The 26,424-nt window shown below is 41.0% G+C and overlaps 2 long non-coding RNA genes across 5 annotated transcripts; one reads left to right on the top strand and one right to left on the bottom strand.

The window, feature by feature from the left end:
- Positions 1 to 158: 158 nt before the first annotated feature.
- Positions 159 to 7,402, bottom strand: LOC120314464. 3 transcript variants are annotated; one of them, XR_005558444.1, is made up of 4 exons: positions 7,263 to 7,402; positions 2,889 to 5,988; positions 2,632 to 2,731; positions 159 to 2,131 (listed from the first exon to the last, which is right to left on the bottom strand). It is a non-coding gene; the product is annotated as an uncharacterized LOC120314464 (long non-coding RNA). The 3 variants fall into 3 exon arrangements; XR_005558442.1 differs by having other exon boundaries at positions 2,632 to 5,988; XR_005558443.1 differs by having other exon boundaries at positions 159 to 2,731.
- Positions 7,272 to 14,272, top strand: LOC120314463. 2 transcript variants are annotated; one of them, XR_005558440.1, is made up of 4 exons: positions 7,272 to 7,537; positions 8,046 to 8,175; positions 9,856 to 10,043; positions 12,380 to 14,272. It is a non-coding gene; the product is annotated as an uncharacterized LOC120314463 (long non-coding RNA). The 2 variants fall into 2 exon arrangements; XR_005558441.1 differs by having other exon boundaries at positions 7,274 to 7,537; positions 9,856 to 10,005.
- Positions 14,273 to 26,424: the final 12,152 nt, after the last annotated feature.

Genomic DNA, 26,424 nt, shown 5'->3' with positions numbered 1-26,424 from the left:
GCATGGCCCACGCAGAGCAGTGCAGTGAAGAACATGGCAGCCAGGCAGCTAGACAAGACTCTGCCCTCATGCCCCAATGCACAGTTGATGCTGCAGGGCGTGGGCAAAGGGCATGGCCGCCATGGCACTGCTGGGCTGCCTGGATGATCTGTGGCGGGCCCTGGAGGCGGTAAGTGGAGTGGGGGTGAGGCAGGGGGTAGAGCAGGGCAGGGGCAGTTTTGGGGCACTCGGTCTCTAAAAGGTTCACCATCACTGGTGTAGGGCAATGAGGAGATAAAACGGTATGGAGGAACAGTTAAAATAATATAAGAGTTAACTCAATTATGAGAAAGAAGAAGGCATGAGGGAAAAAAAAAATAACTTTGCCTTGAGTTTGTCTAAGAGGGAAGATGAAAACCATGTTGGATAAGAAGCATTCCTGTAATCCTTGTGTAGTTATTTCCTGATCCTGTCCTCCCTTAAAAGACTGATAATGTCACATCAGCACTTTGGATTTTTACCAGGCTGCTAAATTGACTGTCTAACTAAATAACTAGCTAACATAAATACACATACCACACTAAATTCCAGGAGAAAGTTGATATTTGCTGTTTTCTGGAACAAAGTTGGAAGTAAAAGAGAAATTGCATGATCCCATTCCCATAGGGAAGATTTCTGTATATTCTTTCTAGGAACTACAAGAGTTTTGCAAGACTGCAAAAAGACTGTGAGTCCCAGTCACAGCAGCGTACAGTAGTGGTCTTGTCCATGTTGCCCCTGCCAGGGGACGGTGAAAGGAAAGCCAAGATAAAATTTCTCTGAAGAAGGGGAATCCCCACATTGCAGCCACCATAGCATTCTCTCCCCCTCCTGCATCTCTTCTGCTCAGTTCTGTGATTCTGGAAACAGATCTTCAATTGTGCTTCACTAAGATGTAAGACTGAGGCAATCTCCATTCAGCAGGTCCTGCTCAGTTATTTGCTAAAATGGAATTCTTCTCCACTTCATTTAGCTGCTGAGCCTAGTCGCCCCATGATCCTAGGCAATCACACTACAGATAAGGAAGAGAACAGAACATCGTTCAGAATATGGTTTTGGCTCCAATTCTTCCTCTCCCTTCTTTTTTTCTTTCCCCTTCCTTCCTTCTTCTAATATTTTCTTGGAAATCAATTTTCAAATCCCCAAATAAAGACTTTCTATAATCTTATGGTTGTAATTTGTTTTAGAAATACTTTTGGAATCATTTGTGAAATACAGAGCCATTCCTGCAAATAAATGACATAAAAATACATGAATGGCATGATGGTGTACAATAATGTTGGGACCAAAAAGAAATATTTTAATTCTTTTTTAAAATAATTCTGGAATTTTCTGACATCATTAAATCTCATAAAATATTGGCATTCTCACTCAAAACATGAGAGGGTTTGACAGTCTTGCTTGAAATCTTATGAGATTTGGTGTACTTGGACCATTTTGGTCATTACTAAAATATTTTTACGCAGGCCTTTGGACAACCACCTAAGAATGTCACATTATCACAGTGCCTGAAGATGTCCCATTACCAGCCATTGGAGTAGAATGTGGATCTTTACAACTCAGCTATTTTCCTCTTTAACAAATTAATTCACATGAGGGTAGAGCACCTGATGAATATTTTACTAGCATATCATCTCCATGGGTACCATTCTGTTTATCCCCGGCCTGGATGTATAACAAGAATAGCTGTGCATGGAAGCACTTGTGTTTCCTGAAAAAATCTACAGAACAGAAAGCTTGCAACATTCCCAATGACTCATAAGTAGGACAATTTGCTGTGTGTGCAAACCTGCACTGGCTGCGCCTTAAGGACATAACTGGAGGTGCTGAAAACAGTAGCAAGGAAAAGAAAATTCTCACCAGCTCCTCAAGCAATTTCAGAGCTAATAAGAAAGCTAGTGTGAATTATGCAAACTATACTCAGCCACATTTCCTCTCTTGGGGAAGATGGCAGCTGAAGCCATAGATCCTGGTTTGGTTCAAGCTGTATGTGCACGTGGGTGTAACTCCGGGTATTTCGACAGGGGCATTCCATCAAAACCATCTACATCCAGGCTTGGTCACGAAGTTGTGCCTTTCTCTTGTCCCCTCCCAATGATGACTTTTTGTACAACTGAAATGAGATAAAATTGATTAAAATCTATCTGCTGCTTCCTGTATATTCAAAAGCTTCCAGCAGGGATCTGCCTGCCTGAACGAGCCATCACAGAACAAGCTGCCCGGGTAAAAGCTTCACATCCCTTTGAGCATCTTCAGGGAGTCAATAGATGCCGTTCAGAGAAGGATTGACTAGAATAATCAAGCAGGAAGGATCCAAGCAGTTCACCCAAAGCAAAGCTTCAGTTGATGGAAATTAGGAATCAGGAAGCAAGCTTCCTTTCCAAGCCCAACACTGGCACGTACCCACCCACCCACATCTACACATAAGTTCTGGTGACAGTTTTGCTCTCTGCTCCTGATGTTTTTGTGGCTCATTTGACGCGTTCCCACCAAGGCAAATTTCAGTTTTCCTTGTATTACTCCACTGGGACATGCTCCCAGTGACAGTCCTCTGAGATTGTGGCAAGTTGTTCCTGCTGCTATTGCTATTCTACATACTGTATATTATCTTACCTTTTCTCAGATATTCATGAAGTATCCTGGATTTTGGTTTGTTTGTTTATTTATACAATTTAGAGGACATCTGGCCTCAAATGACTCTGGGCGGCTCATGCTTTAAAGTAAGAAACACAGAAAAAAAATAATTCATAATGAATAAAAAAAAATCCTGCAGGGACTTGACAACCATCCCAACCCAAGGTCTAAGAGAATAGCCCAGTTTTCAGTGACTCCCTGAACATTATCAGGGTAGAAATCTGGAGGTAGGGTACCCCAACAAATGTAGAGTTCAGAAGCATGGTGTAGCTCTCATTCTTCCTCAGGTTCAGTATCCAGAATCCCATCATTCACAAAGAATTTCTCAGAAGATGATTGGTAGAATTGGAGGAAGGGACCCACAAATCGGATCCTTTATGCTAATAACTTCCATCCTAAAGTAAAATAATAATCACAGTGGTAAGCAGAAATATTATTCTGAAGAACACAACAACATTTATCCTAAATCCAAGACAAACATACATTTTGTGATAAACTAATAACCAACCTCCAGTTATATTAGAACATAGGGACCATTCAACATTGTCTCTCCTCTGGCTTGTATGGCCTATGAACTGAGCAGCTGGGAACGACTCCATTTAGGGGCTCTGTGACCCCTGCTGTGAAGTGGGTTCCTCAACATCTGCCCCTAAACCCTGTCTTAAAGCAGCCATTCTTGCATGAAGGAGATTCATCTGATAAACTAAACTCCACGCTATGGGAACTTGTATCATAACACTGTTCTTTAAATTGTGAAAAGTTTCCTTTTGTGAGAGAGACTTCATACGGTGATTATTTTGAAAATTACTGCATAATAGCTTATATGTGTATTTGAAAAATGGAACTGAAGGTTGTTGGGTTTTTGTTTTTTTTTTCTTTTTGGCTACCTTCATTAAATATTACATACTGGAATCACAGTGTTTACTATTGCATATGGACACAGACAAGTAGCTGGTCCCTTTTGTCTTCCTGTAGTTTTCCCCAATTCAAGAAATCTTCTGCATCAATCAACCTGGAGCGTATAAGGTGTGCTGACAATTCTGTCTTCAACCAAGATGCAGAATGAGTGGAGGAAAGACACGATCATGTTCAATTATGGAAGGCACCAAGATAAAAAAGACAGCTTTAAACGTGGTTTCCCTCCCTCCTCCTTCTTCCCCTGCCTTTTCTTCTCTAAAATAGAGAAGAAAAAGTTGAGAGTCCGGTGTGTTTCAAGGCTGTGGATTTTTTAGTTTTTGTTTTTTGGGTTTTTTTTTTTTTTTTGGTCCATAGAAGTCAATGTAGCATGAAGACTTGAAAGGAGACAGACGTGGTAGGTCAAAACAGAAGTTGCATAAAGAATAGATTTCTTAAAATTTCCTTCATTTCAAAATAATACTAATACTAATATTAATAATAGCAGCTGGGCCTATTCCCACCACAACCTCATTCTGTCTCAAATAATTTTGTAAATTGCAGCAGACAGGCCACACTTTTATTCTTTCCATATGTTTCTTTATCTCTCCCATCTTTAATTTCCCCCTTGCATTGCAGACGTTTCTCAGACCATCTTGCTGATCAACAACAATTGTTGAATTGTTGCAAACACCAAGCCTGTCAAAATTATAACCAACCCACCCCCTCTCCCCAGGTATTTTCACTGTTCATTGTTGCCTTCAGCTGCCTGGAAAATCACTGTGGCTTGCCTAGCCTTGCCTTGCCTTGCCTTGCGTTTTTTCACTCCCTTGTCCCAAGCGAGCTGGTTGAATATGAGGAAGAACTCCCAGTGAGTTCTTCCTCGTATTCAACCAGCTGAAGAGGCTTATGCTGGAAAGGTACACCTGGATCTCCACTGAAATGAGGAGGCAGTGTGTTATTCCCTGCTCTTTGAAGCACAGAGGAGGCAGCGAAGTCATTCTATGACTAATTAAATCAATTTATTTTTTTTTTAAAAAAACTGGATTTTATGAATTAAAAAAAAACCTTGTTATTTTGCTCCTACGTGCCCAGGCATGTTTCCGCTGAATTGGAAAGCAAAGTTTGGTGGTGTTTTGTTTTGTTTTTCGAAAATCAGGAAAAGAACAAATATTTCCAAGAGCAAGAAAATATTCTGTAAATAGCTATCCACTTCCTGCTCCCTCAGGAGAAAATGCATCTCTGTGTTGGTTTAGATCTGAAAATGCAGACAATTGTGGCTTCCCTTTTCCCAAACTTTGGGGAAGGGTTTTGGCCTGGGAAGTCTAACTCTATTCCCTTCGATGAAAGTCTCATTGAACTCAGTGGGGCTTCCTCCCAGTTAATGGACAACGATATAGGATTACAGGTTTAAACACTTCTGCTGTAATCCTACTGCTCTTGTTAAAAATATCTGCATTAACAAAAGTTGCCAGTAAATAAAGCAGTCGGTCTTCTCGTTTTTTCTCGTCTTTATTCTTATTCTTCGGGGAAAAAAATGAAACCGACCTTAAACTTTGGAATTTTTCTCCCACCCAAACAACAAACACCCGGGGCAGGTCTTGAAAGCGGCCATAATTAATTACACTTCCCCTCCCCCTCCCAGTGGTTTGGAAAAGATCTAAATGAATAAAATATCTCCAAGTCACAAATCTGTTTCAGAACCGAACAACAGCAACAACAACAACAACAACAAAAAAGGCCGCGCACAAAATTCTTCGGCCTCAGAACAACTAAATGAAACGACGGGCCATACGCCGGATCTTACCGGATCGCTTCATTAGATTGTTTTATCTATTTATTTTTAATGGGAAAATAAACAAAAGCTGAAGTGGAAGAAAATAGTTTTTTGGGGGGGGGAGGGGGAGGGGACAAAGGCTTTTGATATTTGATATGCGTCCCGGGTAAGCCCCAGATAATGTGTCTGGTTTGCAAATCGCACACCAAAATGTTTTTCGGGTATTTGGGAGGGCCGTGGCGTGGAAAAGCGCCGCTCCGCAGTTCCCAAGGGTCTCTAGAGCTGAGCTTCCCCCCCCCCCCCCATACAGCGATAGGGATCCAGAGAGGAGCGAAGGAGAGAAAAGTCCATTTATCAAAAGATCTTCCAGCGCTCTCCGACCTGAAGCTGGGAAGCTTTCGTTTTTGCGCTTGAAAAGATCGAAACTCGGACTTCCGCGGAGATTTCGTCCTTCATTCTCCAGCGCCGGGTTGAACGAATCTTTAATCTTGCAATTTTTGCAGTTCGAGTGGCCCACGATTGTTGATTTCGACGGGAAGATTTTTCTTAAAGAGGCACCTTAAAGCAGCCAATAAGTCTCTAACTACTTCTTTCTTTTCGATCTCCGCCGGCCGGGTCGGGGGCAGGGGAAGGTTCGTCTAGCTTCCTTCCCTAAGCCAACATTGCTGAAGAAGAAAATAAACTAAGGCAAGCAAGGAATGAAAGCAATAAGAGATCCCAGACCATCTTCACCCCCCCCCCCGGCTAAATAAATATCCCTTTCTTATCCCATTCAAAGAATAATCGCTGTTTTGTAAAGAATTTGTAAATAAATACTCCTAACGCAGAGACGTACGAATCACCCACTGCCTCCCTCCCCCTCCGCTTTTTCCTTAATTTAGTCTGCTTTTTCACAGTTTCAGAAATACAAAGAAGGAAGCTGATTTGTAGCACTCATCTTGTTGTTTTTTTTATGACATTCAACAAACTTCGAAGCGTTTCTGCCGGTAAATCAGAAAGTAGAAACAATTGCAAGCAGTTATTTAAAACGTCGGCATAACAGCTCAGTATCTTGTCAACTCTTTTTCTCCCCCACACAACTTTGGAAGTGTAAAATGTTTAATAGCATCAAAAGTCCCAGAACTGAGGACTGTACTGTTCGTTGAAAGGTGGGTTTAAAAAAGCGAGGGAGAGAAATGTGTAATTTCTAATCGTGACTAAATGATATATTCGCTCCCTAATTAGGGTACTTGATCGAAGTTTGATCTAAAATAAACGCAAGCCCCCCCGCCCCTACACACACAGACTTCTCGAACAACCTTTATGAAATGTCAAGATATTTCCGAAGATGCTTGCTTAGTTCTCCCCCATCCATCACACATGTGTTCACGGAGGATGTATGTGTGGTTGCTACTTTCATTTTAATTTTAATTTAAAAAAAAAAGCACGTCCCTCGGAACCAAGTTTGGAGCTAAAACATACCGAAGGCATAAAAAAATAATTGTGAAGCCTTTGTTTTCAATATCTCTAAGCAACCGTAACTTGTGTTGGGAACCCATCCAGAAAAAGAGCTTTGGGAAATTCTTCTTGAGATTCTTCTTTCTTTTCTTTTTTTTTTAAAAAAAAAAATCATATCCTGCCTATCCATGAAGAGTTTCAACAAAAGCTCCTGATATGAAAAAAAAAAACAACAACAACCGATGATGGGATGCCATTGGTTTTTAAAGATTTCTCCTTTTCTCTCTTTCACCAAAAGCCTTGTCCTCTAATGATGCTAAGCGGTCCCAGTGAGGCCAAGGAATTGGGGGATTCTCACGTGAGCTGCTTGGCAATGAGACCCCCGGGGTTTCACCCACTCGCGTGATGGATGACCTTCGCCTACTTACCGGGATACCTCCAGTATCCGGTGATGCGGCAGGCGGGTCAGCCCGGCGTCCAATTGGAGCCTCCTAGCACTCACCTGTTCTGCGCGGAGGGTTGCGCTCAACTTTCAGCCATTCAGAAGTTGTCTCGGCAGCCTGGCCCTTCGCTGTCGGCGGACTAACCCCGGGCTCCCTCCTGCGGGCTCGGGTTGGGCGTGGAGGTCTTCTCGCTTGGGAGCCTGGAGGTCCATCAGCCGAGCCCCAAAGGGAGGTCCAGGTGGGCACCCAAGCTGGGGATGCGGAGAGGAGGTGTCGCCGGCTGGGAGGAAAGTCGATGTCATCCGCACAGAGGCAGAGGTGGACAGAGGCCGAGGTAGGTCGAGTAACCGGCCAGCCTCAGCGGCGGCTGGGCCCGCAGAAAGACAAGGAGGCGGAGGAAGGCCGGCGGAGATCTCCCGGGCGGGTGGGGGGACCCCGTCCCCGATGCTGCAGTTTCGACGGCGCTGCCTCCCCAGCCGCGCTGGAGGGTCTCTACCAACTGGCCACTGGCCCTTGTCCCACCTACGCCGGCAGCTCTAAATGGGGACGATCCGTCATTGTGTCCTGATGGATCTTCTCTTCTCTCCCCCCCCCCCACCGCCCCCTACCTTGGCCCTGATTCCTCCTGGTCAAATTGGATATTTCCCCGCTTCCCAAGGAGGAGGAGGAGGAGGAGGCGGGGAGGGGGGGGGGGAGAAAGAATTGAAAAAGAAAGCCAGCTGACATTCGATACAGTGGCACGGGGAGAAAGCACGTGATGGGCGTTTGGCCAATGGCCAAGGTTCACCGAGGGGAAAAAGGCACTGTTTGATGAGCTCATGGCAGCAATTTGTAACTTTCAGTCTCTCTCTGGACAAACACACAAGAGGGATGGGAAAGAAGAGGCTCCTTTCTCTCTCTCTCCGGGCTGCCAGAAATAGACACAGCCGCCCGCTTCCCTCCCCTGCTGGAATCTCTCTTGGGAAGGTGAAGGTGAGTGGATCGATTTTTATTCTGTCCGCTGCTGCATCTCCGGCTTGGCTTTTCTCCTACAGGAGCAGCTGCTCCTTCTTTCCCCCCTGCCTTCTCCCTCCCCGAAAGTAGACCTCAGTTATGCTAAACGTCTGACCATAAGAGCCGTTTCATCTTAATTTAGTTGATTAAATTTACAATTACTTCTGCGGGGGAAACGGATGGCTCCCCACCCCTGCTGCTCAGCGGGGGATGTATTACAGTATTTAGGTCAGGAACTACAACTTTATGCTATTCCTGAAAAGTGTGTACACTGTATGTGCATTGTGGCAGTAGACCACAGAACATGTTTCTATCTATCTATCTATCTATCTATCTATCTATCTATCTATCTATCTATCTATCTATCTATCTATCTATCCCTATCCATCTAATCTATTTTACCTACCTATCTACCTATCTGATCTTAGTGGTTAACTTGTTAAAGTAGGACTGAGCAATCTAGGTTGTATTTTGCCTCCAGTTATAGACTTTGATTCATCACTGTCTCTCTGCTCAACCAACCTTGGGGGGAGGGGAGGGAAATGAAAGCCTATCTCTATGTAAGCTGCCTTGAGCTCCTAGGGGGGAAAAGTGAGATACAATTGAAACAAACAACAAATAGCATACCTAATAAAATAGCCCCACAAAGAGCCATTATAAAGAGAAAAATCAGGTTGTTGTTGCTATTAGTGATAGTGTTTTCATTCTTGAGAGTAGGCATAGTTGCAAGGAAAACCACCTGCTTGGGGATATGGCTGGTCTCACAGAAAGATCTAATAGGTATCTGCGAGGATATTTTTAATTGAAGTCAAGAGATATTTTGAATGTTTCCCCATGCTCTGAATTACTCTCCTCAGAGCACAATAAGTGCAAAGGGGATTGTGTGTGTATATAGAAGAAAAAGGAGGGAGGGAGATTTATATTCCTTCTTTGAATGACTGTGTGTGTGTGTGTGTGTGTGTGTGTGTGTGGAAAAGTCTCTTGAATGTAATTGAGAAATCTTCAAAGCAAGAGACCCACTGTAACCTTTCAGTAACAAATAGGTGAAACACCCCAGTGATGCCATGATGAGTATATTATTAATAAGAATAAGGACATCAATAATTGTCACTCAGAAACCAAAGACAGTCTTCACTTTCTTTATTCCAGGTATATTTCCCAGAGACTATCATTCCTACTGAAAAGGAATTAATCTAAATTACTATTAATAAAGGACAGTTAAAAATTAATTGACCTTCCAATCAATCATTTCAACTTGTTAACATTAAATGAACACAGCACCTTTGCTTAAGACCAACTCATGTTCAGTTATTTTTCATTGGCAAGGTTGATGGGAGAGGGAGGAGAGAAAGAAATGTTTAAAGTTTTGAATGAACATGCAGCAAAGTCTTAGGGGAGAGGGGCCCTGATTATACATGTTCTTCAGTTGTTAGATGAAAACAACACTAAGTGATAACTTGCATGTGTGGATGCTTTAAAAAAGATTACAGATTAAACAGAAAAGTCAGAAGGCATCAGAGGTATTTAATTTAAGCAGGTCACAAACTCAGCTTGTGGGTTTGTGGCACATACACATAAAAGCCTTCTGTTTCTCCAGTCAGAATAAAGTTCAACATTAAAATGATTTTTCAAATATATCAATGCTTTGTTTTTTTAAAGGACATTAAATCAATTACAAAGTTCCAACATTAAATCAATTACAAAGCTCCGTCATTCATTGGTGAATGTTCAACCCACTGAGGAATTAGTTCTGCCTCAGACATTCCTGGCAATCTGTAGATGACATCACTTGATGACTCACTGCTCCAGGTGGGTCTGTCTTCCAATCAAAAGGATGCGCCCTGAAGGTGATGTGGAATCTCTTTCTGCATGTTTTGAACAGCGCTGGTGATTTCACAAATGTAAACTATTGCCTCATGTTGAAGGAAATGCTGGCATAAAATTAAGACAGAGTCATTATATGGAAGTTGTTGTAAGTAGCTTTTCAGGGCTGTACACAGGTAGTCCTCGACTTACAACAGTTCATTTAGTGGCCATTCAAAATTACAACATCACTGCAAAAAAAGTGAGTTATGAACGTTTTTCACACTTATAACCATTGCAGCATCCCCATGGTTCACGTGACCAAGATATGGATGCTTGGCAAGTGGTTCATACTCATGCAGTGTCCCCAAATCATGGGAAACCTTTGGTGACCTTCTGACAAGCAAAGTCAATGGGGAAGGCAGATTCAGTTAACAACCAGGTTATTAACAACTGGAATGATTCACTTAACCAGGGGTAGGCAACCTTGGCTCTTTTATGACTCCTGGACTTCAACTCCCAGAATTCCTGAGCCAGCATGGCTCAGCTTGGAAACCTTTCCCTTTCCCCTCAGCATGGCTGGTTCAGGAATTCTGGGAGTTGAAGTCCAGGAGTCATAAAAGAGCCAAGGTTGCCTACCCTGCACTTAACAATAGTAGCAAGAAAAGTAATAAAATGGGGCAAAAGACATTGAACATATATCTCACTTAGCAACATAAATTTTGGGCTCAGTAATGGTCATGTTCGAGGACTACCTGTATCTTTAGGCTTGGTTCCAAAAAGGGTTACAGTGGACTATGAACATAGAACTATGCTATTCATTAAACAGCTTGCATCTTTGCCCGTGAATGGGGGTGCCTTCTACAGCTGCCCGGCAATTCCAGGAAAAGGCCCAGTTGCTTTAAAGACTTTCAGACAGGTGTTCTATTTGCATCCTGCATGCTCCAAAGCACCTTTTTGGAACTGAACTTGAAGCACTGTATAGTCCTATTATCGATCTAGCTCAGCTTTAACTTTGTTGAAGTTCATTACAATCTCGACGGCCTCTTTACTGTAGCATAAAATGAACTGTATGAATGATTCAAAGATAAACTTCCAATTTAACTTCAGCTCAGCTTTTTTTCAGAGGAATCAGTTTGAATATTTGGGTTTTCGAGAAATAAACAATACACACCTGTGTATGTTGGCTGTTCCACAGAGCAAATCCATTTTCTGCATCTGCTCAGGATGGCTTGGCTCCCATGATATTCTGTGCAAGTCACAGGTGAATTTATATCTATAAAATGGCACATAGCTCTGCATATGGAACAGGTGGCATACACCTGTCCAAGTACCATTTGTGGGAAGGCCATGTTATGAGAACAGAGTTTGAAAGAAACAATGTCCACTTAGGCTCATTGTAGGACAATAATGATCTTTGTGGTAGATTATGTAATTGATTGCAATTCTTATTATGTGGATAATAAAACTTGGCAAGAGTCTGGACTTCTCTGTAATTTCTCTTCTCTGCCTCATAGAAGCAGGAATAAAAAAAAACTTGTCTCTCTCCACATTGTTGGATTCCAATATAGCATAGCAGTCAGAGATGAATAGTGTGGTAAGCCATCAATTTCTGAATAACCACAGATTCCTGTGTCCTCTCTCTAGAAGAAGAAATTAAATGGCCTTTACTTTTGCAGTATTCCATTATCTTAAAGATTTATATGGCATTTTAAAGATAAACCTCCATAAAAGTTATATTCATATATAATATTACAGTGACTTTATTACTCCATTGTAAGTTACCATTTGAGGTCGCTATTACTGAATTGCAAAGATGTATTTGAGAATGAGCTTAATAGGTACATGATCACAAAATGCTCCTTCCTGATCCAAACTTATGACCTGTTTTTTCCATAAAATGTTTGGTGCTACCGTAATAAATTACACATTAAATTTAAACTTGTTACTTAGCCTTAATTTGACTGTCTCAGAAATGGAAATGATAGTAATAAGATTGACTATCCTACACTAACAAATGTTTCAGCCAGTCTAGTACAGTGGAATTGCTAATATTTATAGGGTTTCCTTGAGTAAGAGTTGGAGCATTTTCTTGAGTCTTAAAACTCTTCACATTTAAAGAAATCTAGCCCACTGGGAAATCTAATAAAATACTGAAACGTAGTATTGATTTTATGTTTTTGAAAAACAATCTTCTGTTGGTAGAAGCCATTAGGTTTAAAATGGGCTGGTGAGGTTATTTCCCATCTGTTTATTTCCTGCAGAGCTACATTGTACAAATGTGTGTGTGTGTGTGTGTGTGTGTGTGTGTAGGGGGAGGAAGGAAGCAATAGTGATATTGATTAATTCTTACAGAATTCTGTCTTTTTAATTTGTACAGCAGCTCTTTGTCAACTCCAAATTTGATGCAGATGGACCTGGAATGTCGTAAGCTGGGTGTGAGCAGAAGAGCAGCTAGTGACGAAAAAAATGAGTCAGGAAAACTACACAATACTCACGCAGCCTCTCTATTATGATGCTAGGCCAAAGAAGGAACTGAGAGTTACCTTTTCCCTGTCTAAAGAGCGAACTTGCTATATTTCCTGGCCTATGGCTTTTCTCCACTATTCTAAATATGAAAAGACCTGGCTCATCCCCCTGAGCACTGGACTAGGCTGGGAGCGAGCCCAGCAAATGTCAAGTTGATCTGGTGAGATCATGGTGGGAAGTGCATTTCTTCTGCCCAGATAGTCCTTGGTTAAAAATGGTAATTGAGGACGGAAGTTCTGTCCCTAAGCAATATGGTTATAAAGCATGATGTCATGTGACTGCATCGCTTAGCAACAGTAATCCCAGGAGTCCCTATTGCTGAGGTTAATTGAACCCCACTGGCTATTAGATGAGGACTCACCCCATCTCAGTCCAAACCATTCCTGGCTTAGTCTCTCCCAACTCCAAGATCCAGTTAGGTAAGAGGCTGCCTCTTTTCCTCCTGTTGAACTTCATCACACCACATGCCTATCTTCCACACCATGTCCGCCTATTAGGTCACCCATCAACCCGCTACTGCCAGCTGCTCCATTGCCTAGCTCTCTCACTGTGCCTACTGCATTGCCCGCCACTACTGTACTTGCTGGAACCTTCTTTCACACCACTGCCTTTTGCGTTCAGGGTTTATCTCGCACCCTGTTCAGAGCCTCCATTTACGCTATAGCCGGGGCCTCCATTGCTGCTTCACCCAGGGCTAGAAAGGGTCTTCTTCAGTGCTGGCACACAGGGCTTTTGTGAAAGGAGGCCTGAGTGGAGCTTGAATTAGAGGCCCTGGCTGGCTGGTGTGCAAATGCCATGATGGGTGGGGCCAGGCAGTGCGGGTGCTTGGCAGCCCTGGGTAGGTGAGTAGCCAAAAGGTGGTCCTAAGTGAAGGTGGGCACAAGTGTGCCTGCATTTTAGTCATATGACAGTAGGGGGGGGGTTTGCTGGAAATTCAGGGCCCAATCTTAAGTCCCTTCATTGAGTGCCTTTGTAACTTCAAATGGATACTGAATGAGCATTAAGAGAGCATTATCTGTATGTATAGTATGGGTCTGTCATGGCATGTTTTTGTCTTTATTGGTTGCATTGTGACCCACCCAGGGTCTTTTTTTAATCGGATGGGTAGCCATATAAATCTTTGACATGAATGAAAGGATAAGTAAATGGTGTGTATGAGGGCTACTGAGCAGTGGTGGGATTCAGATATGTGAACAAACCGGTTCTCTGTGTGGATGCTGCTTCCGGAAGTCCATTCTGGGCCTGGGCACCAAAAAATAGCTACCGGTTCTGCCAAATTGGTGCGAACTGGCTGAATCCCACCACTGCTACTGAGTACATGCATTTTAACATCCTATTCTAAAAATGCAGAATGTGAGTGTGTTCATACACATTTAGCCTGAATTGTTATGTTCAGTGGGCTTACTCCCACAGGTTGATAAAATTACAACTGAAATAAACATGTTTTTACAACAAACTAGAATGTGGTGCTTTCTCTGGGATACTGCACGTGATGGAAATGAAACAAGAAGTGTGGAAGAGAAGAGATGCAGTTTAGATAGAAACCTAGCAAAATAAAAAAAAATACTTATATCTCAATTGTTAGAGCTAATATTAATGCCTTATTTGAACATGTGCATAGATAATATACCTCCTTTGTCCTGCTGTTTTAAACTATAATTATCATCATCCCCAGTCAGTATGACAGAATGGTTGGTAGAGTCAGAACATGGAGTTGCATGCAATAAAAATGACTTTTAATTAACCAGTGTCCATACATTGTGTGTCTTACCTCCTTGACTTGAGCCTCAACAATTTGTCCTCTGTAATATTTTGTTGTGCTTTGAGAGCAGAAATATACAGTTTGACATGGATGAGGTAAAGCTACATCTCCACTTAAGTTCTGCGGCAAGTTTTGGCTTCAGCAGTTTGATTTCTGTAACTGATTATGAACACTATGGCTGCCATTTTGTAAATGGTCAAGTTTCTTCCACAAGAAACCTTTGGGAAGCATTTCCACAACATATTTTCAAAACCCTCAATATGCAAATGCCTTCAGAAGTTTTTGGATTCCTGAAATTTCTTCATCAAGTTTGTACAAAAGAATGGCTCCTTCAAAATATAGAGAAAATGTTTCTACCTGTTGAGGATTGTAATCCTCCAGCCAAAAATTATAGCGATAAGACCACCAGACTGGCCAGATTTTTGTTGATGAAAGTTGTTTGCATCTGCTCTGGGCTACATGGCAGCTTAACAGAATTCACTATAAATAGTAAACCAGGGCCTTGTGTTCTCTCATCTTATCCAGCCCAAAGGGGTGTCTCAGATACTGTGTGGTATGAGCTCTGCCACCTGTGGGCCTGATCCCTGACCTCCGCATCCTCCAACTGAGGCAGTGCTTCACTTGGTCCAGCAATAAGTCAATATGTGCATTTGGGTCTTGGGTAAGGCCTTCCCACTGTTGCTTTCAAATTGCAACAGCTTCAGATAGAATTAGATCCATTGCCATAAAGGTCACAGAGCAGTAACCAAGGACATACCATTTAGCATCTCCATAACATGGGGGAAAAAAGTCACAGTGTCTTCTTCCTTCTCTACTCTTCAAAGTCATATTTAAAAGTAGCAAATGCCCTAACCAAATTTTTGGAGGAGTCTTTAATTGGAGATACATAGGCAGGTACAGATTTGCTTTGATTTTTTTTAGGATAATTATCTTCTGTATTTCTTGTGCCTAAACAGGCAAAAGAGAAAAGAAAAGAAAATATGTGCTTCCAACCGAATGGAATATCCCTTTTCCAATTATCATGCAATTTAAATGGCCTTTCCAAACCTGGAGTTCATTATGTGGCAGGTTTGGGCTGCCTATAGGAAAATGTTATACAAAATTAGTAATTATAATATTTTGCATGTCTATCTGCAAAGAATAACTGTCAGACTTGATGTCCCCAAGCAATGTGCTCATAAAGTTCAATGTCAGTCCCAGTTGCCATTGTTAAATGAGGATTGGTTGGGTTGTTAAGCAAGGATCTAATGTGTTTGTGACTTGCGACTTCCTGTCAGCTTTCCCATTTTCTTTAATTGCCGGAAGCCAGGGGGAAAGGTCTGAAATTGCAATTACAAGGCCACAGCTTGCTAAAGTGTCATCATCACATGACTGCAGGGATGCTGTGAGGACCCATTGTTAGTCCTCTCACTAAGTGCCGTTGCAACTTTGAACAGTTGTTGGACTCAATCTTTCTCTCCTCTTCTAAAAATAGTTCTGAATTAAAAACAACAACACCCTGATGCACTAGGAAACACTTTTAGTCAAAATATCACCTTTTCCTTTCAGTGTTCTTCCACACCAGAGTTATTTAGAGTTAATACTTGCAAACAAGATATTGTAGTCCTCTGGGGTGTCTGCAATTCTTTCCAACTTTTGATAAGCAGAGATTGGAGTGCAAAGAGAATTTAAACAACCTATTCACACATGGGAAGATATTTATTTCTGACAGGCCTTTTGAGCATTTGGAGGGGGACTATTTATGTATTCCCCCTAAATTGAGCAAGATTTATTTTCAAATGAATGCATTTCTGCTTCAGTTTATATTGGTTTATACTGTAGTGTGTTATTCTCTTCACCTTTAAGCCAGGAGCCAACATGCTTAGAATGTGTTCCAAGCTGTACTGACACCTGATCACTCCAAGAGAGAATTGTAGAAGGCTTTCTAATGGGGTGGCTGATTTTCCTGGCTTTGTCACATTGCTTTGCAACCTGGCACATTTCCTAAATCCTCCTTGAATCAAAGAACTCTGGGAATTGTAGTTCCATGGTGATGGAAAACTCTTTGCGATCTCATGAGCTCATTATTTCACTGCCTATTAATGTCTACTTTTATCTCCATTGTAAGAAACCATATTTTTGTGTACATGCATTTTTTTCATATTTATCTATTTTAATTCTCTTTTTTGTCCTCCACAATTGTTGGATTATAGAATTGTTCTTGCGTGGAAAAAAATCTATACTGTTAATTCATATTTTGTTTACTAGGCATATAAATACTTGGCTGCCCATTGCCTGGATGACTCAGGAATTGCTATCAGATTCCTGACAAATCAGAACTGATCTTTTCACAAGGACAGTGAACTGTTCAAGAGCCCTCCTGAGGTCAGTAAAACACAGACCTCAACATCTATCACTTTTGACCAGTCTGGCTGTGATGCTGGAAATTGTAGAACAGCAACATCTGGAGACTACAGATCTCCCACTCCTGGTCTGTCAGATATTAAAGTGTAGTTAAAGCTTTCCCACAGTTTATTTTAAAGACAAAAGAAAAACAGATACCAACTCTCCTTTAGATTTGGTATGAATTGTGGAAAAACAGACCTCTTGCCTATAAGTGAATATGTATGAAATCCTGATGCTTAAAACACTTTAGAAGTCACTATGTAGCCTGCAATTGGTACAGCAAAGTACATCTTATTTGAACATTATGACTGAGAAATTAAAGTGGCCCTTGATTATATAGAATAGCTATGCAAATACAGTTCAAGGCTGCATCAAAATCCAATAATTCCCTTTGGCTCCTTATTCCATTTTACCCTGACACTTGTAATAAAAATGTAATATCCAATGATATTTTTGTTCAATGGCAGATACATTTACACAGGTCATGGGCAAAATTTTTTGGCAAGTCAAAAAGGAACAAGAGCCTTCTCTTCCTCATTAGTTAATGTATCCAGTTCTGAATGCCACGTTTGAGGAAGACAGCAATCAAGATGATCATGAAGCAAAAAGTTAGGGGATATGGAAGCACTGGATGTGAGGAGAAAGATGGTATTTCTCTTCAAAGATATGAAGGGGTGTTATATAGAAGGCAGGGCAGGATTGTTTAGACCTGCTCCAGAAGGCAGATCAAGAAACAATGGGTATAAGTCACAGAGATTTCAGTTGGGTATTGGAAAAATATCCTAATAGCTGTTTGGTAGTGGAATAGCTTGCCCAGTGAAGTTATGGATTCTCTTTCATTGGGAAGATTTAAATAGAATAGAATAGAATAGAATAGAATAGAATAGAATAGAATAGAATAGAATAGAATAGAATAGAATAGAATAGAATAGAATCAGAGTTGGAAGGGACCTAGAAGATCTTCTAGTCCAACCCCCTGCTCAGGCAGGAAACCCTATACCATTTCAGACAAATGATTGTCCAGTCTCTTAAAAACTTCCAGTGTTGGAGCATTCACAACTTCTGGAGGCAGGTTGTTCCACTGATTAATTGTTCTGTCAGGAAATTTCTCCTTAGTTCTAGGTTGCTTCTCTCTTCGATTAGTTTCCATCCGTTGCTTCTTGTCCTGCCTTCAGGTGCTTTGGAGAATAGCTTGACTCTTTCTTCTTTGTGGCAACCCCTGAGATATTAGAACACTGCTGTCATGTCACCCCTAGTCCTTCTCTTCATTAAACTAGACATACCCAATTCCAGCAACCATTCTTTATATGATCAGTCCCCTGATCATCATGGTTGGATGGTGATCTGTCAAGATGCTGCAGCAATGGATTCTTATCTGGCCATGGGTTAGATTATATGATCAGCAATGTCTCTTCCAATGGTTACATGTTCTGATTCCATTGTATGATTGTATGTTGTTGTAACTGTGATTATTCATCATCATCGTTCTAACCATTGACTATTCACTGCTGGCTGAAGGCCTCTTCTGCATGTTTCCAACCAATACGGTCCTGAGCTTTGCTTTGCCAGTTGGGCCCACAATAGTTGCTGTTGTCAATCCATCTTGTTTTAGTCTTTTTTGTGGATGCTTTTTATCAAGTGGATCCATTCTATGACTGCCTTGGTCCATCTGCCATCGGTTCTTCTTGTTCTGTGACCAGCCCATTTCCATTTCAATTCTTTTACTCTTTTGATGGCATTGTGTATTTTGGATGATGATAATCTTAATAATAATGATGATTATTATTGATCTTATATTTTATTAGTGGTTACATTATAGTACTACTACTATTATTTTAGCACTATTATTATTTTCAGTGACAACAAATTTTTCAGAATTTGGCCTTAATTCCATTGATTAAGATGACCAATCAAACTCATCTTACAAGAAGAAGAAGAAAAAAAAGAGGCTAATCATTTAAAAAGACAGATGTTTAAATATATGAAGAAATTTATTAAGTCCTATTAGCCCCTTTTGCAGTTCTCTTATATCTGTGTATGCATAGAATAATGTAATTGTACAATATGGTATTAAAAACTATACAGTATTAAAAACACATACATTAATATTTTGAATCTGCTTTCATTAAACTTCTTAAAACCCCACACCAGTTCTTAAGATTCTTCAGGGAAAGCTTTAACCGTTAAAATCAACAGCAATGGAGGTTTAGTGAAAATATATCCCAAGGGTCAAACTGGAGCTACATTGTACTGTATTAACTGTTCATTTAAATGTCATCTAGGAGAAAACTTCCTGCTGCAGGGCTGCATTAAGAGGCCTGCTGAGGAGCTGTATAGAAAGAAGCTCATCCCAAACCCTATAAATATATCCAATTATGTTACCATGGCTAGAGATGCTTCTGTGTTGTGTGGAATTTGGATCATTTTTGTGGAAAGAACCGGCTTTTGGCCTTTTCAGCAAAGGTTGTCCAGCTGCTTTAGACAGCAATATGTGTCAGCTCTATTATCAACCCTTTAGCCAATTTCTTTTTCTGCTGACTTCCATCACTTTGCTTAAGTTCCCTGCCAAGTATCCATCATTACCACGGTTCTTGCTGCTTCTTTGCATGTCAGCATTGACAGATATGTATTGAAGGGTAAGCAGCTGGTTGAAAAGCCTTTGTAAGGCCTACTATGTCTGGGCTGTAAAAAGCTGGACAATCTGTAGATGGCAGGGAAAAGATATAGAAAATGAACTCTTCGCTACCAACTTTAAGGAGACATCAAAATGTGTTCTTGGTGTCTTTTGAGCAGTAGAGCAGGGATCAAAGATGGCCATAAAATACAGGTAGTCCTCAACTTACCATCACAATTGAGCTCAAAATTTATGTTGCTAAGTGAGAAATTTGTTAAATAAGTCTTAGCAATAGCAATATAGCACTTAGACTTATAGAATCGCTTCATAGGACTTTACAGACCTCTCTAAGCGATTTACAGAGCCAGCATATTGCCCCCCCCCCAACAATCTGAGTCCTCATTTTACCAACCTCGGAAGGATGGAAGGCTAAGTCAACCTCAGAAGGAAGATGGAAGGCTCAGCCACTCAGGATCGAACTGCTGGCAGCTGGCAAAATTAGCCTGCAATACCGCATTCTTACTTCTGTGTCATGAAGTTTTGTTCCATTTCATGACTTTTCTCGCCACATTTGTTAAGTGAATCACTGCAATTGTTAAATTAGTAACCCGGTTGTTAAGTGAATCTGGTTTCCCTATTGACTTTGCTTGTCAGAAGGTCACAAAAGGGGATCACATGACTTCGGGAGACTGCAACCGTCATAAATTTGAGTCAGTTGTCAAGCATCCGAATGTAAATCACCTGACCAGGGGGATACTGCAATGGTGATAAGTGTGAATAATGGTCATAAGTGTGAAAAATGGTCATAAGTCACTTTTTTCAGGCCATTGTAACTTGGGATGGACCCTAGATTAAGTGTTCTAAGTCAAGGACTATCTGTACAACCAAGATGCTGGCTGGGACTGTAGAGTTGAAGCCCCACCCCTTTTATATATATTGCATATGCAACATGTGTGAAAAGGAGGAGGGGCTTTGACCGCACATTCACATTCACCATCTTGACTATTTATTTATTTGTTTATTTATTTATTAGATTTTTATCCCTCCTTTATTACTTTCTAAATAACTCCAGGCAGAAAACATACATAAACTTCTGTGAAGTGGGTTGGGATGAGAGAGTGACTGTCCCAAAGTCACCCAGCTGCTTTCATGCCTAAAGCTGGATTAGAACTTTTCGTTTCCTGGTTCCTAGACCAGAACCTTAACCACCAAGGAATTTTCTCCTGGTTTGAGTGGCACAATTTGGTTTTGAAAGGCATACTGGGAATATATCCAAAAAGCAGTAGGAGATACCAGGCTATTAGGTTTTTATATATATACTAGCTGTTCCCGGCCATGCGTTGCTGTGGCTTAGTCTGGTTAAATGGAAAAGAAAGAAAAGAGAAAGTGCACGTTTGTAATATGTTTAATTTCACAATGCTTGTGGGTATACAATATTTTTTGTTGTTCCATTGTCTGTGCAGATATAGAGATTGTCTGAAATCGTAGCGTGTGTTGCTTTTACGTCCAACAGATGGTGCTGTTTTTCACAAAAAGCATGTTTTTACCTGTCACAGGTGTGACATCTATATAATATAGGTATATAAAAACACACACATATTCGAATGCAACGTTGTGTCAAAATTTCAAAGCAATCGGTGAAGAACTTTTGGAGATTTAAGATTTTGAACAAACGAACATTTACATTTTTATTTATATAGATATATATCTAGTGATTTGTTTAATTTATACCATGCCATTCCACTCTAGCGAGACACTCCAGTAACTAATAATATTTTTTAAAATGTGAGAAGCAAAATCAAAACAGGATCTAAAAAAAAAAATTGTCCTAAATTAAATCCTAAATTTAATGAACAGATGAATGTCTGACAAAAGAAATGCATCACAGAGGAACAGTTTTTACAGCTATTTATTGATGAGTTGACTTCTGGATCTCACAGAAGACTCACCCAAAAATAACTTCTGGGTCTTACACAAGTCCCAGAAGTCATTTCACCAATTAAAACAGCTGTTCTCAATGCTGAGAGAATAGAGGGCAAACAGAACTTCCTCTTTTGATATATTCAAATTAGAATTTGCTAACTTGTAAATGGTCTCTGATAGTTACATTCAAGGCATTCAAGGATATAAATGCCCATAAGGGCTTAGCTTCTGTATTAGGTAAAACTATTTACATTTTTTTCCTAATTCCACCCCCCCAAACTTTGATATGATTATTTAAAATTTATACTGGGGTTGTTTTATAGGACCTTTTACAATTTTATATATTATTGCTGCTTTACTGTGTTTTATGAGCTACTGTAAAACGTACTGGACATTTTTATTTTTGGAGTCAAAATATATTACAGCATGGTCATATGAACACTGTATTCTACAGTAAAACTTAATCAGTAGGACTTATGCCCTGATAAAAATACAGGACTGCAGACTCAAATGTTCAGTATGAATATAGCTACACATATACACATATTCCTTGAGCTTCTTGGAGGAAGCCCAAATGAAAAACTATTAACCTAAAACCTAGAGCATTGACTTGGGAAAAATGCATATTTCCAGTAGTGCATCCACTGATTGTCAATATTGTGTGAGAATGACCCCCTTGTTTGCAGAACAAAAAAAAAAAATCCACCGCTTGTCTGTCTCTTACACAAGCCAGTATGAAAGGCGTGGGCAGGTGTGGCTACACACAGTCTTCCAAATTCATGAGACGTGTTTTTTCCTGAGATCCCTTTGAGGAGAGCCAGCTGGTTTCCCAATGCTTTTAGCTCCAAGAGAAGGAGGAGGGAGAAAAAAGAGAAACCCTTTGGGCAGAAACTTTCTGCACGTCAGCTCAGGCTGATGATGGATTGCCCTGTGAGCTGGAGGGAAGTGGTTCAGTGTGGGAAGAATCTCTATAAGAAGGTGTAACAAAATCCTCTTTTGCAGCAAAGTGGCCGCTATAAAATTGCTACAGGATGGTGGGAATCTGTGGCTGGGGAGATAAAGCCAGCTCATGCAGACGATGCACTGAAGGGTGGGGAAAGAAAAGAAACCAGAGCAGAGAAGGGGTCCTGGTGCAAAGAAGGAATGACATATATATTATAATATATATGTAACCAGGGCTTTTTTTCTCATAGAATGCCCAGAACGGAGTTCCAGCACCTTTTTTGAATGGAACCTTGTAGGGTAGGCAAGGCGCATTGTATGACATGTGTGAGTTCCGGCACTTTTTTTTTTTTTTTTTAGAAAAAAAGCACTGTACGGAACGTACACCCACACATATAATACCTGTATTATAGGAATGCAAAATAACAGTGACATGTGAAATACATTCATTCCAATTCTCGCAAAACGGTATCTATCTTACTTGTCTCTATTCTTTAACATATTTGTGATTCTATGTCATTGTCATCTTCGTGATCATCACTATTTATATCTTCTTATCTAATAGAAACTGGTGGAAGAGACGGGAGATTTGGATAATGGGATGTCAGTGGAATCAGAACCAAAGCTTGATGGGTTAGGGGAGGCTATTGGGAGAGGAGTGTCTGGTGTATTCAATGGTGAAGCAAATAAGGAAGGTTGTTTTCCTCTTTGAGCTTTCTTTCTTTCTTTCTTTCTTTCTTTCTTTCTTTCTTTCTTTCTTTCTTTCTTTCTTTCTTTCTTTCTTTCTTTCTTTCTTTCTTCTCCTAAGGTCACTCCTCTCATCAAATTCTTGCTGTGATCTGCTTAGCTGGAAGAATTTTTATTTGTTTGTTTGTTTCCTGCCTTTATTATCACAAATAACTCAAGGCAGCAAACATATCCAACATATCTTCTTCTTCCTATTTTCCCCACAACAACTCTGTGAGGTGAGTTGGGCTGAAAGAGAGGGACTGGCCCTAGGTCACTCAGCCAGTTTTCCTGGCTAAGGCAGGACTCACTGTCTCTTGCTTTCTAGTCCATTACCTTAGACCAAAGTTACTGAGAGACTAATTTTTGTCTGCAGGACTTGATTCAATGCCTTCTGGCAGCCTTGAGCTGGGTCCCTTGGTATGCTTACTTCACACATTTGTTCGGGAGAATTCAGAAGAGATCCTCCTTCTACAGAATTGCATTCCTAGTTTTAAGATCTATGTCAATGCACAAAGACTGATTTAACTTTCAGTGCCTCCATTTTAACTGATATAGCAATATTGCCCCTTCTGCTGGGGTCAAGAGACCGGTGATGGAAATACAAGACTCACTTACCCTTTTCCGCTTTTTATATTTTGACACTTACCAGCAGTGGGCATAAATAGCATATTTTACACTTTCTCTTCTGTGGTGGATGCATTGCACTGCACCAACTGCCAAACAGTTGATTGATGTTTCAGGCACAAGTGAGCCAATTCCATACCCATCACCAAACTTCCAGATACCCTTCTTTTTTATCCCCAAATCTCCAGAAACTGCACCCCTTGTTGCCTCCACCTGGGCAAACTACTCCCATCATACCACCCTTTGTACACAACTGATGACCAAGATGGGGAGTGGTGGGAAAGCTTTTTTTTTTTCCCGATTACACTGCTGCCTTGGTGAACAACCTCATTGAAAAGTACTGTGGCGTCCAGCACTGCTGTGCAAGTGACATGCACTTTGTATGAAAAAAACAGCATCAGATCAAAGATTTCCTTTTCCTCTCCTTAAAATGCATTAGATGTAGCCTGGGAAAAGGGCAGATGTGCAAAATATTTCCAGCCTGTTACTAATGCCACAAACTGGGGCTGTGAAAGTTGCTCTTAGTTCCGACTGTTTATTAAGGAGTTCATCACTGTGAGAAATAAAGGAGCGGAGGCAGTAGAGCTGTTTCCAGCCTCCTGTGGGGGAAGACAAGGAACTGTTCTCCATGGCTCAGTTACAATCGGTTGTCTACTGGTCCTTCAGATGTCAGAAAAATAACTTGTAGTCCTTCTGCTGATCCGTACTCTCCCATAAGAGCCACCAAATTAAGGGCAGAGATGGGGGGATCGATCCCCTTTGTTTTATTTCCTTCCCTCCTACCAAGCATCACCAGTTGCAGGAGGATGGTGGTGTTTTAATATGGGATGGTGGAGGAGAGGAGGCATGTTTTGACAGATGGTTAGGCTGATGGGTCTGTGAAAAGCGGTTCAGGTTTTGCCTCACCTCCATCAGTACCAGGTCTTCAGTTCTATGGAGCAGCCATGCCTGCATAACTAGTGTATGTTCCTTTCTCCTGCCATTTGTCCCTACCGTTACTATCTGAATTCGTCTGACTACATGTGTAATTGCTATAGGACAAATGTGCTGATGACACTGCACAACATACAGCCAGTCACCCATTGCATACAAGATCTGTATTCTGCTGCTGATCAAAATAGCTCCTTGGTCCTCCTGAATTAGTCAGGTTTATTTGTTCCAGAACTCCATGACTCTGATTCCAGGGTTGAGCCTAAACAATTCTTAGCATCTGGGGGTTCCATGACTAGTGTCAATAGACAGGAGTATTGGCACTCGTCTTACATCGAGATCAATCATTGCCCTACTTCACCGTGCTTTTTCATTCTTGATCTGCCCTTGGCATGATGCAGTTCAGCCAATGTACAGCATTTCATAACCGTGAATGATACCCTAATCTTCACTGCATCTTTTGGTCCAGAAATAGGGAATCTCTGTCCCCACCTTAATCTACAATTGTTGGAAGCTGGAGTTGAGTAACATTGAAAGGTTCCTCAGCCCTCCTCTCTGGCCCATGCAGAGAAGAAGCCAAAGCTTCACAAGTGTGCAATCCTTCTGCAAACCTTCCCAAAGCCTGAGTTGATAGTCTTGGCCTTTGATCATTGAACATTGCAATTCTCTTTCCATCTCAACACCCTTCCCGAGGGAGGCATTCATTTTAGCGAGCCCTTCTGCCCCCTCTATCCCTCCTTTTTTTCCCCATAATGTTTAATTAATCTGGTGATGGGTCCTTTAAGGAAAGAATTATATGGCCAAGAACAATAAAAAAGAGACACTGGAAACTCTCTGACAAGCTGCTTAAATCCATTTTATGAGGTGATTAGACTGAGAGACATCAGCATTTTGAGTGCTTTATTTTCATCCTTTCTTTGCTCCTACAAACATGTTCCAATGCCTTCCTGTCCTCATTAACAACCATGCGAGCATTAGATAGAGTTACAGTTTTAATAGTCCACTTTGGCTCCCCACTTCCCCTCCCCACACACAATGTACATGCTCTTCCCAGCCCCTAACTCTTTTGCTTCCCCTATTATGAGCGTCAACTGAGCCAGTTGTTTATCTTTTGGTCACTCAAGTGTGATAGCACTTTGGACACCCTGCAAATCAAATGGAAATGGGTGGTAGCATCATCTACAACTCATCTCTCTCTCTCCCTCCCTCTCTCCCTCTCTCTCTCTCTCTCTCTCTCTCTCTCTCTCTCTCTCTCTCTCTCTCTCTCTCTCTCTCTGTGTTGTACTACAGTCAAACAGAAGTTTTCTCCTACTACTTTGTTGGCCTCTGGCAAAAATACCAGAAAGGTTATGTTTTCAGAAAGGAGTACAAGAGCCCACATTTATCCTTCAATTGATTTTAATTGTTAAAAATTCCAATTCTAATTTAATTTAAATGGGTGAACTTATCTTCCTGCCTCAATTCTTGTTCCAATCTAGAGATGATTTTAATGGGTGGTCGCCATTTTCCCCTGAAAATTCTCAAATATGCAGAAGAGCATACTAGTAAAATAAAATGGCAGCCGCCTTGTGATGGCCACCAGATAACTTCATAACTGCTACCAGTGAAAAGTAATCTCTCACACATACACCCAAAGGAACAGTGAATGACTGCCAATTGGATAATGTAAACAAACTCATTTGTTTATTGGGGTTAATAACAAATCAATGAAAGTTGAACCAGACTGCATTTGGCCCCAATTTTAATTCATTACAAATCTAAGTGAAGCTTTTAGAAAAATATATATGGCTTTATGCGCTCATTATCTGTCCCAAGCACTGGTCTTCCTTGAGGATTGCACATTCTGGTCAGTAGTGGAAGCTCCATAGACCAAGGAAAACCCTTCCATTTTGTTTTATGCATGGAAGGTTTTCAGTTGAGACAGTCACCTGCCAATCAACAAGATCAAACTCCTGCAAAAATGACCAAAATAAATACCACCAATAGA

This window comes from Crotalus tigris, unplaced genomic scaffold (assembly GCF_016545835.1).
Source record: "Crotalus tigris isolate CLP2741 ecotype Arizona unplaced genomic scaffold, ASM1654583v1 scf7180000018931.1341448, whole genome shotgun sequence".
In the NCBI taxonomy this organism is placed as follows: Eukaryota; Metazoa; Chordata; class Lepidosauria; order Squamata; family Viperidae; genus Crotalus; species Crotalus tigris.
This window is presented reverse-complemented; position numbering and strand designations above follow the sequence as displayed.